Source organism: Oncorhynchus nerka, linkage group LG15 (genome assembly GCF_034236695.1).
Source record: "Oncorhynchus nerka isolate Pitt River linkage group LG15, Oner_Uvic_2.0, whole genome shotgun sequence".
NCBI classification, from domain to species: domain Eukaryota; kingdom Metazoa; phylum Chordata; class Actinopteri; order Salmoniformes; family Salmonidae; genus Oncorhynchus; species Oncorhynchus nerka.
This window is the reverse complement of record NC_088410.1, coordinates 97,900,562-97,913,317: the sequence shown is the minus strand read 5'-3', so window position 1 is coordinate 97,913,317 and position 12,756 is coordinate 97,900,562. Positions and strand designations below refer to the sequence as shown.

Genomic DNA, 12,756 nt, shown 5'->3' with positions numbered 1-12,756 from the left:
AGGGGTTAGCTAAAGAGATGGAGAGAGAGACATCATGAAGGGGTTAGTTAAAGAGATGGAGAGAGAGAGAGATCATGAAGGGGTTAGTTAAAGAGATGGAGAGAGACATCATGAAGGGGTTAGTTAAAGAGATGGAGAGAGAGAGACATCATGAAGGGGTTAGTTAAAGAGATGGAGAGACATCATGAAGGGGTTAGCTAAAGAGATGGAGGGAGACATCATGAAGGGGTTAGTTAAAGAGATGGAGAGAGAGAGAGACATCATGAAGGGGTTAGCTAAAGAGATGGAGAGAGAGAGAGACATCATGAAGGGGTTAGCTAAAGAGATGGAGAGAGAGAGAGACATCATGAAGGGGTTAGCTAAAGAGATGGAGAGAGAGAGACATCATGAAGGGGTTAGTTAAAGAGATGGAGAGAGAGAGAGATCATGAAGGGGTTAGTTAAAGAGATGGAGAGAGACATCATGAAGGGGTTAGTTAAAGAGATGGAGAGAGAGAGACATCATGAAGGGGTTAGTTAAAGAGATGGAGAGAGAGAGACATCATGAAGGGGTTAGTTAAAGAGATGGAGAGAGAGAGAGACATCATGAAGGGGTTAGCTAAAGAGATGGAGAGAGAGAGAGACATCATGAAGGGGTTAGTTAAAGAGATGGAGAGAGAGAGAGACATCATGAAGGGGTTAGCTAAAGAGATGGAGAGAGAGAGAGAGAGAGAGAGAGAGAGAGAGAGAGAGAGAGAGACATCATGAAGGGGTTAGCTAAAGAGATGGAGAGAGACATCATGAAGGGGTTAGCTAAAGAGAGAGAGAGACATCATGAAGGGGTTAGTTAAAGAGAGAGAGAGACATCATGAAGGGGTTAGCTAAAGAGATGGAGGGAGAGGGAGAGAGACATCATGAAGGGGTTAGCTAAAGAGATGGAGAGAGAGAGACATCATGAAGGGGTTAGCTAAAGAGATGGAGAGAGACATCATGAAGGGGTTAGTTAAAGAGATGGAGAGAGACATCATGAGGGGGTTAGTTAAAGAGATGGAGAGAGACATCATGAAGGGGTTAGTTAAAGAGATGGAGAGAGACATCATGAAGGGGTTAGCTAAAGAGATGGAGAGAGAGAGAGACATCATGAAGGGGTTAGCTAAAGAGATGGAGAGAGAGAGACACATCATGAAGGGGTTAGCTAAAGAGATGGAGAGAGACATCATGAAGGGGTTAGCTAAAGAGATGGAGAGAGACATCATGAAGGGGTTAGCTAAAGAGATGGAGAGAGACATCATGAAGGGGTTAGCTAAAGAGATGGAGAGAGACATCATGAAGGGGTTAGCTAAAGAGATGGAGAGAGACATCATGAAGGGGTTAGCTAAAGAGATGGAGAGAGACATCATGAAGGGGTTAGCTAAAGAGATGGAGAGAGAGAGAGACATCATGAAGGGGTTAGCTAAAGAGATGGAGAGAGAGAGACACATCATGAAGGGGTTAGCTAAAGAGATGGAGAGAGAGAGAGACATCATGAAGGGGTTAGTTAAAGAGATGGAGAGAGACATCATGAAGGGGTTAGTTAAAGAGATGGAGAGAGAGAGACATCATGAAGGGGTTAGCTAAAGAGATGGAGAGAGAGAGACATCATGAAGGGGTTAGCTAAAGAGATGGAGAGAGAGAGACATCATGAAGGGGTTAGCTAAAGAGATGGAGAGAGAGAGACATCATGAAGGGGTTAGCTAAAGAGATGGAGAGAGAGAGACATCATGAAGGGGTTAGCTAAAGAGATGGAGAGAGAGAGACATCATGAAGGGGTTAGCTAAAGAGATGGAGAGAGAGAGACATCATGAAGGGGTTAGCTAAAGAGATGGAGAGAGAGAGACATCATGAAGGGGTTAGCTAAAGAGATGGAGAGAGACATCATGAAGGGTTTAGCTAAAGAGATGGAGAGAGAGAGACATCATGAAGGGGTTAGTTAAAGAGATGGAGAGAGCGACATCATGAAGGGGTTAGCTAAAGAGATGGAGAGAGAGACATCATGAAGGGGTTAGCTAAAGAGATGGAGAGAGAGAGAGAGAAATCATGAAGGGGTTAGCTAAAGAGATGGAGAGAGAGAGACATCATGAAGGGGTTAGTTAAAGAGATGGAGAGAGAGAGAGACATCATGAAGGGGTTAGCTAAAGAGATGGAGAGAGAGAGACATCATGAAGGGGTTAGCTAAAGAGATGGAGAGAGAGACATCATGAAGGGGTTAGCTAAAGAGATGGAGAGAGACATCATGAAGGGGTTAGCTAAAGAGATGGAGAGAGAGACATCATGAAGGGGTTAGCTAAAGAGATGGAGAGAGAGACATCATGAAGGGGTTAGCTAAAGAGATGGAGGGAGAGACATCATGAAGGGGTTAGCTAAAGAGATGGAGAGACATCATGAAGGGGTTAGCTAAAGAGATGGAGAGAGAGAGACATCATGAAGGGGTTAGCTAAAGAGATGGAGAGAAAGAGAGACATCATGAAGGGGTTAGCTAAAGAGATGGAGAGAGAGGGAGAGACATCATGAAGGGGTTAGCTAAAGAGATGGAGAGACATCATGAAGGGGTTAGTTAAAGAGATGGAGAGACATCATGAAGGGGTTAGCTAAAGAGATGGAGAGAGAGAGACATCATGAAGGGGTTAGTTAAAGAGATGGAGAGAGAGAGACATCATGAAGGGGTTAGTTAAAGAGATGGAGAGAGAGAGACATCATGAAGGGGTTAGCTAAAGAGATGGAGAGAGAGAGACATCATGAAGGGGTTAGTTAAAGAGATGGAGAGAGAGAGACATCATGAAGGGGTTAGTTAAAGAGATGGAGAGACATCATGAAGGGGTTAGCTAAAGAGATGGAGAGAGACATCATGAAGGGTTTAGCTAAAGAGATGGAGAGAGAGAGACATCATGAAGGGGTTAGTTAAAGAGATGGAGAGAGAGAGACATCATGAAGGGGTTAGTTAAAGAGATGGAGAGAGAGAGACATCATGAAGGGGTTAGCTAAAGAGATGGAGAGAGAGAGACATCATGAAGGGGTTATGGAGATGGAGAGAGAGAGACATCATGAAGGGGTTAGCTAAAGAGATGGAGAGAGAGAGACATCATGAAGGGGTTAGCTAAAGAGATGGAGAGAGAGAGACATCATGAAGGGGTTAGCTAAAGAGATGGAGAGAGAGAGACATCATGAAGGGGTTAGCTAAAGAGATGGAGAGAGAGAGAGACATCATGAAGGGGTTAGCTAAAGAGATGGAGAGAGAGAGACATCATGAAGGGGTTAGCTAAAGAGATGGAGAGAGAGAGACATCATGAAGGGGTTAGCTAAAGAGATGGAGAGAGAGACATCATGAAGGGGTTAGCTAAAGAGATGGAGAGAGAGAGACATCATGAAGGGGTTAGCTAAAGAGATGGAGAGAGAGACATCATGAAGGGGTTAGCTAAAGAGATGGAGAGAGAGAGACATCATGAAGGGGTTAGTTAAAGAGATGGAGAGAGAGACATCATGAAGGGGTTAGTTAAAGAGATGGAGAGAGAGACATCATGAAGGGGTTAGCTGAAGAGATGGAGAGAGAGACATCATGAAGGGGTTAGCTAAAGAGATGAGAGACATCATGAAGGGGTTAGCTAAAGAGATGGAGAGAGAGAGACATCATGAAGGGGTTAGTTAAAGAGATGGAGAGAGAGAGAGACATCATGAAGGGGTTAGCTAAAGAGATGGAGAGAGAGAGACATCATGAAGGGGTTAGCTAAAGAGATGGAGAGAGAGAGAGACATCATGAAGGGGTTAGTTAAAGAGATGGAGAGAGAGAGAGACATCATGAAGGGGTTAGCTAAAGAGATGGAGAGAGAGACATCATGAAGGGGTTAGCTAAAGAGATGGAGAGAGAGAGACATCATGAAGGGGTTAGTTAAAGAGATGGAGAGAGAGAGAGACATCATGAAGGGGTTAGCTAAAGAGATGGAGAGAGAGAGAGACATCATGAAGGGGTTAGCTAAAGAGATGGAGAGAGAGAGACATCATGAAGGGGTTAGCTAAAGAGATGGAGAGAGAGAGAGACATCATGAAGGGGTTAGCTAAAGAGATGGAGAGAGAGAGACATCATGAAGGGGTTAGTTAAAGAGATGGAGAGAGAGACATCATGAAGGGGTTAGTTAAAGAGATGGAGAGAGAGACATCATGAAGGGGTTAGCTAAAGAGATGGAGAGAGAGACATCATGAAGGGGTTAGCTAAAGAGATGGAGAGAGAGACATCATGAAGGGGTTAGCTAAAGAGATGGAGAGAGAGACATCATGAAGGGGTTAGCTAAAGAGATGGAGAGAGAGAGACATCATGAAGGGGTTAGTTAAAGAGATGGAGAGAGAGACATCATGAAGGGGTTAGCTAAAGAGATGGAGAGAGAGAGAGACATCATGAAGGGGTTAGCTAAAGAGATGGAGAGAGAGACATCATGAAGGGGTTAGCTAAAGAGATGGAGAGAGAGACATCATGAAGGGGTTAGCTAAAGAGATGGAGAGAGAGACATCATGAAGGGGTTAGCTAAAGAGATGGAGAGAGAGAGAGACATCATGAAGGGGTTAGTTAAAGAGATGGAGAGAGAGACATCATGAAGGGGTCAGCTAAAGAGATGGAGAGAGACATCATGAAGGGGTTAGCTAAAGAGATGGAGAGAGACATCATGAAGGGGTTAGCTAAAGAGATGGAGAGAGAGACATCATGAAGGGGTTAGCTAAAGAGATGGAGAGAGAGACATCATGAAGGGGTTAGCTAAAGAGATGGAGGGAGAGACATCATGAAGGGGTTAGCTAAAGAGATGGAGAGACATCATGAAGGGGTTAGCTAAAGAGATGGAGAGAGAGAGACATCATGAAGGGGTTAGTTAAAGAGATGGAGAGAGAGACATCATGAAGGGGTTAGTTAAAGAGATGGAGAGAGAGAGACATCATGAAGGGGTTAGTTAAAGAGATGGAGAGAGAGAGACATCATGAAGGGGTTAGCTAAAGAGATGGAGAGAGAGAGACATCATGAAGGGGTTAGTTAAAGAGATGGAGAGAGAGAGACATCATGAAGGGGTTAGCTAAAGAGATGGAGAGAGAGACATCATGAAGGGGTTAGCTAAAGAGATGGAGAGAGAGAGACATCATGAAGGGGTTAGTTAAAGAGATGGAGAGAGAGAGAGACATCATGAAGGGGTTAGCTAAAGAGATGGAGAGAGAGAGAGACATCATGAAGGGGTTAGCTAAAGAGATAGAGAGAGACATCATGAAGGGGTTAGCTAAAGAGATGGAGAGAGAGAGAGAGACATCATGAAGGGGTTAGCTAAAGAGATGGAGAGAGAGAGACATCATGAAGGGGTTAGTTAAAGAGATGGAGAGAGAGACATCATGAAGGGGTTAGTTAAAGAGATGGAGAGAGAGACATCATGAAGGGGTTAGCTAAAGAGATGGAGAGAGAGACATCATGAAGGGGTTAGCTAAAGAGATGGAGAGAGAGACATCATGAAGGGGTTAGCTAAAGAGATGAGAGAGAGACATCATGAAGGGGTCAGCTAAAGAGATGGAGAGAGAGAGAGACATCATGAAGGGGTTAGCTAAAGAGATGGAGAGAGAGACATCATGAAGGGGTTAGCTAAAGAGATGGAGAGAGAGACATCATGAAGGGGTTAGCTAAAGAGATGGAGAGAGAGACATCATGAAGGGGTTAGCTAAAGAGATGGAGAGAGAGAGAGACATCATGGGCTCCGGGCAGCCGAGCGGAAATGGAGGAAAACTCGCCTCCCTGCGGACCTGACATCCTTTCACTCCCTCCTCTCTACATTTTCCTCTTCTCTCTCTGCTGCTAAAGCCACTTTCTACCACTCTAAATTCCAAGCATCTGCCTCTAACCCTAGGAAGCTCTTTGCAACCTTCTCCTCCCTCCTGAATCCTCCTCCCCCCCTCCTCCCTCTCTGCAGATGACTTCGTCAACCATTTTGAAAAGAAGGTCGACGACATCCGATCCTCGTTTGCTAAGTCAAACGACACCGCTGGTTCTGCTCACACTGCCCTACCCTGTGCTCTGACCTCTTTCTCCCCTCTCTCCCAGATGAAATCTCGCGTCTTGTGACGGCCGGCCGCCCTACAACCTGCCCGCTTGACCCTATCCCCTCCTCTCTTCTCCAGACCATTTCCGAGACCTCCTCCCTTACCTCACCTCGCTCATCAACTCATCCCTGACCGCTGGCTACGTCCCTTCCGTCTTCAAGAGAGCGAGAGTTGCACCCCTTCTGAAAAAACCTACACTCGATCCCTCCGATGTCAACAACTACAGACCAGTATCCCTTCTTTCTTTTCTCTCCAAAACTCTTGAACGTGCCGGCCCTTGGCCAGCTCTCCCGCTATCTCTCCCAGAATGACCTTCTTGATCCAAATCAGTCAGGTTTCAAGACTAGTCATTCAACTGAGACTGCTCTTCTCTGTATCACGGAGGCGCTCCGCACTGCTAAAGCTAACTCTCTCTCCTCTGTTCTCATCCTTCTAGACCTATCGGCTGCCTTCGATACTGTGAACCATCAGATCCTCCTCTCCACCCTCTCCGAGTTGGGCATCTCCGGCGCGGCCCACGCTTGGATTGCGTCCTACCTGACAGGTCGCTCCTACCAGGTGGCGTGGCGAGAATCCGTCTCCACACCACGTGCTCTCACCACTGGTGTCCCCAGGGCTCTGTTCTAGGCCCTCTCCTATTCTCGCTATACACCAAGTCACTTGGCTCTGTCATAACCTCACATGGTCTCTCCTATCATTGCTATGCAGACGACACACAATTAATCTTCTCCTTTCCCCCTTCTGATGACCAGGTGGCGAATCGAATCTCTGCATGTCTGGCAGACATATCCGTGTGGATGACGGATCACCACCTCAAGCTGAACCTCGGCAAGACGGAACTGCTCTTCCTCCCGGGAAGGACTGCCTGCTCCATGATCTCGCCATCACGGTTGACAACTCCATTGTGTCCTCCTCCCAGAGCGCTAAGAACCTTGGCGTGATCCTGGACAACACCCTGTCGTTCTCAACTAACATCAAGGCGGTGGCCCGTTCCTGTAGGTTCATGCTCTACAACATCCGCAGAGTACGACCCTGCCTCACACAGGAAGCGGCGCAGGTCCTAATCCAGGCACTTGTCATCTCCCGTCTGGATTACTGCAACTCGCTGTTGGCTGGGCTCCCTGCCTGTGCCATTAAACCCCTACAACTCATCCAGAACGCCGCAGCCCGCCTGGTGTTCAACCTTCCCAAGTTCTCTCACGTCACCCCGCTCCTCCGCTCCCTCCACTGGCTTCCAGTTGAAGCTCGCATCCGCTACAAGACCATGGTGCTTGCCTACGGAGCTGTGAGGGGAACGGCACCTCAGTACCTCCAGGCTCTGATCAGGCCCTACACCCAAACAAGGGCACTGCGTTCATCCACCTCTGGCCTGCTCGCCTCCCTACCACTGAGGAAGTACAGTTCCCGCTCAGCCCAGTCAAAACTGTTCGCTGCTCTGGCCCCCCAATGGTGGAACAAACTCCCTCACGACGCCAGGACAGCGGAGTCAATCACCACCTTCCGGAGACACCTGAAACCCCACCTCTTTAAGGAATACCTAGGATAGGATAAAGTAATCCCTCTCACCCCCTCCCCTGAAAAGATTTAGATGCACTACTGTTCCACTGGAGGTCATAAGGTGAATGCACCAATTTGTAAGTCGCTCTGGATAAGAGCGTCTGCTAAATGACTTAAATGTAAATGTAAATGAAGGGGTTAGTTAAAGAGATGGAGAGAGAGACATCATGAAGGGGTCAGCTAAAGAGATGGAGAGAGACATCATGAAGGGGTTAGCTAAAGAGATGGAGAGAGACATCATGAAGGGGTTAGCTAAAGAGATGGAGAGAGAGACATCATGAAGGGGTTAGCTAAAGAGATGGAGAGAGAGACATCATGAAGGGGTTAGCTAAAGAGATGGAGGGAGAGACATCATGAAGGGGTTAGCTAAAGAGATGGAGAGACATCATGAAGGGGTTAGCTAAAGAGATGGAGAGAGAGAGACATCATGAAGGGGTTAGCTAAAGAGATGGAGAGAAAGAGAGACATCATGAAGGGGTTAGCTAAAGAGATGGAGAGAGAGGGAGAGACATCATGAAGGGGTTAGCTAAAGAGATGGAGAGACATCATGAAGGGGTTAGAAAGATGGAGAGACATCATGAAGGGGTTAGTTAAAGAGATGGAGAGAGAGACATCATGAAGGGGTTAAAGAAAGAGATGGAGAGAGAGAGACATCATGAAGGGGTTAGCTAAAGAGATGGAGAGAGACATCATGAAGGGTTAGCTAAAGAGATGGAGAGAGACATCATGAAGGGGTTAGTTAAAGAGATGGAGAGAGAGAGACATCATGAAGGGGTTAGTTAAAGAGATGGAGAGACATCATGAAGGGGTTAGCTAAAGAGATGGAGAGAGAGACATCATGAAGGGGTTAGCTAAAGAGATGGAGAGAGAGACATCATGAAGGGGTTAGCTAAAGAGATGGAGAGAGAGACATCATGAAGGGGTTAGCTAAAGAGATGGAGAGAGAGAGACATCATGAAGGGGTTAGTTAAAGAGATGGAGAGAGAGACATCATGAAGGGGTTAGCTAAAGAGATGGAGAGAGAGAGAGACATCATGAAGGGGTTAGCTAAAGAGATGGAGAGAGAGACATCATGAAGGGGTTAGCTAAAGAGATGGAGAGAGAGACATCATGAAGGGGTTAGCTAAAGAGATGGAGAGAGAGAGACATCATGAAGGGTTAGAAAGAGAGGAGAGACATCATGAAGGGGTTAGTTAAAGAGATGGAGAGAGACATCATGAAGGGGTTAGCTAAAGAGATGGGAGAGAGAGAGACATCATGAAGGGGTTAGCTAAAGAGATGGAGAGAGACATCATGAAGGGGTTAGCTAAAGAGATGGAGAGACATCATGAAGGGGTTAGCTAAAGAGATGGAGAGAGAGACATCATGAAGGGGTTAGCTAAAGAGATGGAGAGAGAGACATCATGAAGGGGTTAGCTAAAGAGATGGAGAGAGAGACATCATGAAGGGGTTAGCTAAAGAGATGGAGAGAGACATCATGAAGGGTTAGCTAAAGAGATGGAGAGAGAGACATCATGAAGGGGTTAGTTAAAGAGATGGAGAGAGAGACATCATGAAGGGGTTAGCTAAAGAGATGGAGAGAGACATCATGAAGGGGTTAGTTAAAGAGATGGAGAGAGAGACATCATGAAGGGGTTAGCTAAAGAGATGGAGAGAGAGACATCATGAAGGGGTTAGCTAAAGAGATGGAGAGAGAGAGACATCATGAAGGGGTTAGCTAAAGAGATGGAGAGAGAGACATCATGAAGGGGTTAGCTAAAGAGATGGAGAGAGAGAGACATCATGAAGGGGTTAGCTAAAGAGATGGAGAGAGAGAGACATCATGAAGGGGTTAGCTAAAGAGATGGAGAGAGAGAGACATCATCATGAAGGGGTTAGCTAAAGAGATGGAGAGAGAGACATCATGAAGGGGTTAGCTAAAGAGATGGAGAGAGAGACATCATGAAGGGGTTAGCTAAAGAGATGGAGAGAGAGACATCATGAAGGGGTTAGTTAAAGAGATGGAGAGAGAGAGAGACATCATGAAGGGGTTAGCTAAAGAGATGGAGAGAGAGACATCATGAAGGGGTTAGCTAAAGAGATGGAGAGAGAGACATCATGAAGGGGTTAGCTAAAGAGATGGAGAGAGAGACATCATGAAGGGGTTAGTTAAAGAGATGGAGAGAGAGACATCATGAAGGGGTTAGCTAAAGAGATGGAGAGAGAGACATCATGAAGGGGTTAGCTAAAGAGATGGAGAGAGAGACATCATGAAGGGGTTAGCTAAAGAGATGGAGAGAGAGACATCATGAAGGGGTTAGCTAAAGAGATGGAGAGAGAGAGACATCATGAAGGGGTTAGCTAAAGAGATGGAGAGAGAGAGAGACATCATGAAGGGGTTAGCTAAAGAGATGGAGAGAGAGACATCATGAAGGGGTTAGCTAAAGAGATGGAGAGAGAGACATCATGAAGGGGTTAGCTAAAGAGATGGAGAGAGAGAGACATCATGAAGGGGTTAGTTAAAGAGATGGAGAGAGAGACATCATGAAGGGGTTAGCTAAAGAGATGGAGAGAGAGAGACATCATGAAGGGGTTAGCTAAAGAGATGGAGAGAGACATCAAAGAGATGGAGATGGAGAGACATCATGAAGGGGTTAGCTAAAGAGATGGAGAGAGAGACATCATGAAGGGGTTAGCTAAAGAGATGGAGAGAGAGACATCATGAAGGGGTTAGCTAAAGAGATGGAGAGAGAGAGACATCATGAAGGGGTTAGCTAAAGAGATGGGAGAGAGAGAGACATCATGAAGGGGTTAGCTAAAGAGATGGAGAGAGACATCATGAAGGGGTTAGCTAAAGAGATGGAGAGACATCATGAAGGGGTTAGCTAAAGAGATGGAGAGAGAGAGACATCATGAAGGGGTTAGCTAAAGAGATGGAGAGAGAGAGACATCATGAAGGGGTTAGCTAAAGAGATGGAGACATCATGAAGGGGTTAGCTAAAGAGATGGAGAGAGAGACATCATGAAGGGGTTAGCTAAAGAGATGGAGAGAGAGACATCATGAAGGGGTTAGAGAGATGGAGAGAGAGACATCATGAAGGGGTTAGCTAAAGAGATGGAGAGAGACATCATGAAGGGGTTAGCTAAAGAGATGGAGAGAAAGAGATGGAGAGAGAGACATCATGAAGGGGTTAGTTAAAGAGATGGAGAGAGAGAGACATCATGAAGGGGTTAGCTAAAGAGATGGAGAGATGAAGGGGTTAGCTAAAGAGATGGAGAGAGAGGGAGAGACATCATGAAGGGGTTAGCTAAAGAGATGGAGAGAGAGAGACATCATGAAGGGGTTAGTTAAAGAGATGGAGAGAGAGAGACATCATGAAGGGGTTAGCTAAAGAGATGGAGAGAGAGACATCATGAAGGGGTTAGCTAAAGAGATGGAGAGAGAGAGATCATGAAGGGTTAGCTAAAGAGATGGAGAGAGAGAGACATCATGAAGGGGTTAGCTAAAGAGATGGAGAGAGAGAGACATCATGAAGGGGTTAGCTAAAGAGATGGAGAGAGAGAGACATCATGAAGGGGTTAGCTAAAGAGATGGAGAGAGAGAGACATCATGAAGGGGTTAGCTAAAGAGATGGAGAGAGAGAGAGACATCATGAAGGGGTTAGCTAAAGAGAGATGGAGAGAGAGAGAGACATCATGAAGGGTTAGCTAAAGAGATGGAGAGAGAGACATCATGAAGGGGTTAGCTAAAGAGATGGAGAGAGAGAGACATCATGAAGGGGTTAGTTAAAGAGATGGAGAGAGAGAGACATCATGAAGGGGTTAGCTAAAGAGATGGAGAGAGAGAGACATCATGAAGGGGTTAGCTAAAGAGATGGAGAGAGAGAGACATCATGAAGGGGTTAGCTAAAGAGATGGAGAGAGAGAGACATCATGAAGGGGTTAGCTAAAGAGATGGAGAGAGAGAGACATCATGAAGGGGTTAGCTAAAGAGATGGAGAGAGAGACATCATGAAGGGGTTAGCTAAAGAGATGGAGAGAGAGACATCATGAAGGGGTTAGCTAAAGAGATGGAGAGAGAGACATCATGAAGGGGTTAGCTAAAGAGATGGAGAGAGAGAGACATCATGAAGGGGTTAGCTAAAGAGATGGAGAGAGAGAGACATCATGAAGGGGTTAGTTAAAGAGATGGAGAGAGAGACATCATGAAGGGGTTAGCTAAAGAGATGGAGAGAGACATCATGAAGGGGTTAGCTAAAGAGATGGAGAGAGAGACATCATGAAGGGGTTAGCTAAAGAGATGGAGAGAGAGACATCATGAAGGGGTTAGCTAAAGAGATGGAGAGAGAGAGAGATGGAGAGACATCATGAAGGGGTTAGTTAAAGAGATGGAGAGAGAGACATCATGAAGGGGTTAGCTAAAGAGATGGAGAGAGAGACATCATGAAGGGGTTAGCTAAAGAGATGGAGAGAGAGACATCATGAAGGGGTTAGTTAAAGAGATGGAGAGAGAGACATCATGAAGGGGTTAGCTAAAGAGATGGAGAGAGAGAGACATCATGAAGGGGTTAGCTAAAGAGATGGAGAGAGAGAGAGACATCATGAAGGGGTTAGTTAAAGAGATGGAGAGAGAGACATCATGAAGGGGTTAGCTAAAGAGATGGAGAGAGAGACATCATGAAGGGGTTAGCTAAAGAGATGGAGAGAGAGAGAGACATCATGAAGGGGTTAGCTAAAGAGATGGAGAGAGAGACATCATGAAGGGGTTAGCTAAAGAGATGGAGAGAGAGAGAGACATCATGAAGGGGTTAGCTAAAGAGATGGAGAGAGAGAGAGACATCATGAAGGGGTTAGTTAAAGAGATGGAGAGAGAGACATCATGAAGGGGTTAGCTAAAGAGATGGAGAGAGAGAGACATCATGAAGGGGTTAGCTAAAGAGATGGAGAGAGAGACATCATGAAGGGGTTAGCTAAAGAGATGGAGAGAGAGACATCATGAAGGGGTTAGCTAAAGAGATGGAGAGAGAGACATCATGAAGGGGTTAGCTAAAGAGATGGAGAGAGAGACATCATGAAGGGGTTAGCTAAAGAGATGGAGAGAGAGACATCATGAAGGGGTTAGCTAAAGAGATGGAGAGAGAGAGAC

At 46.0% G+C, this 12,756-nt stretch overlaps 1 protein-coding gene across 2 annotated transcripts in view; it reads right to left on the bottom strand.

The window, feature by feature from the left end:
* LOC115119711 (DDB1- and CUL4-associated factor 1-like) overlaps nucleotides 1-12,756 on the bottom strand; it is a 73,663-nt gene that overhangs the window by 14,281 nt on the left and 46,626 nt on the right. The gene's annotated exons all lie outside the window — the stretch shown is intronic.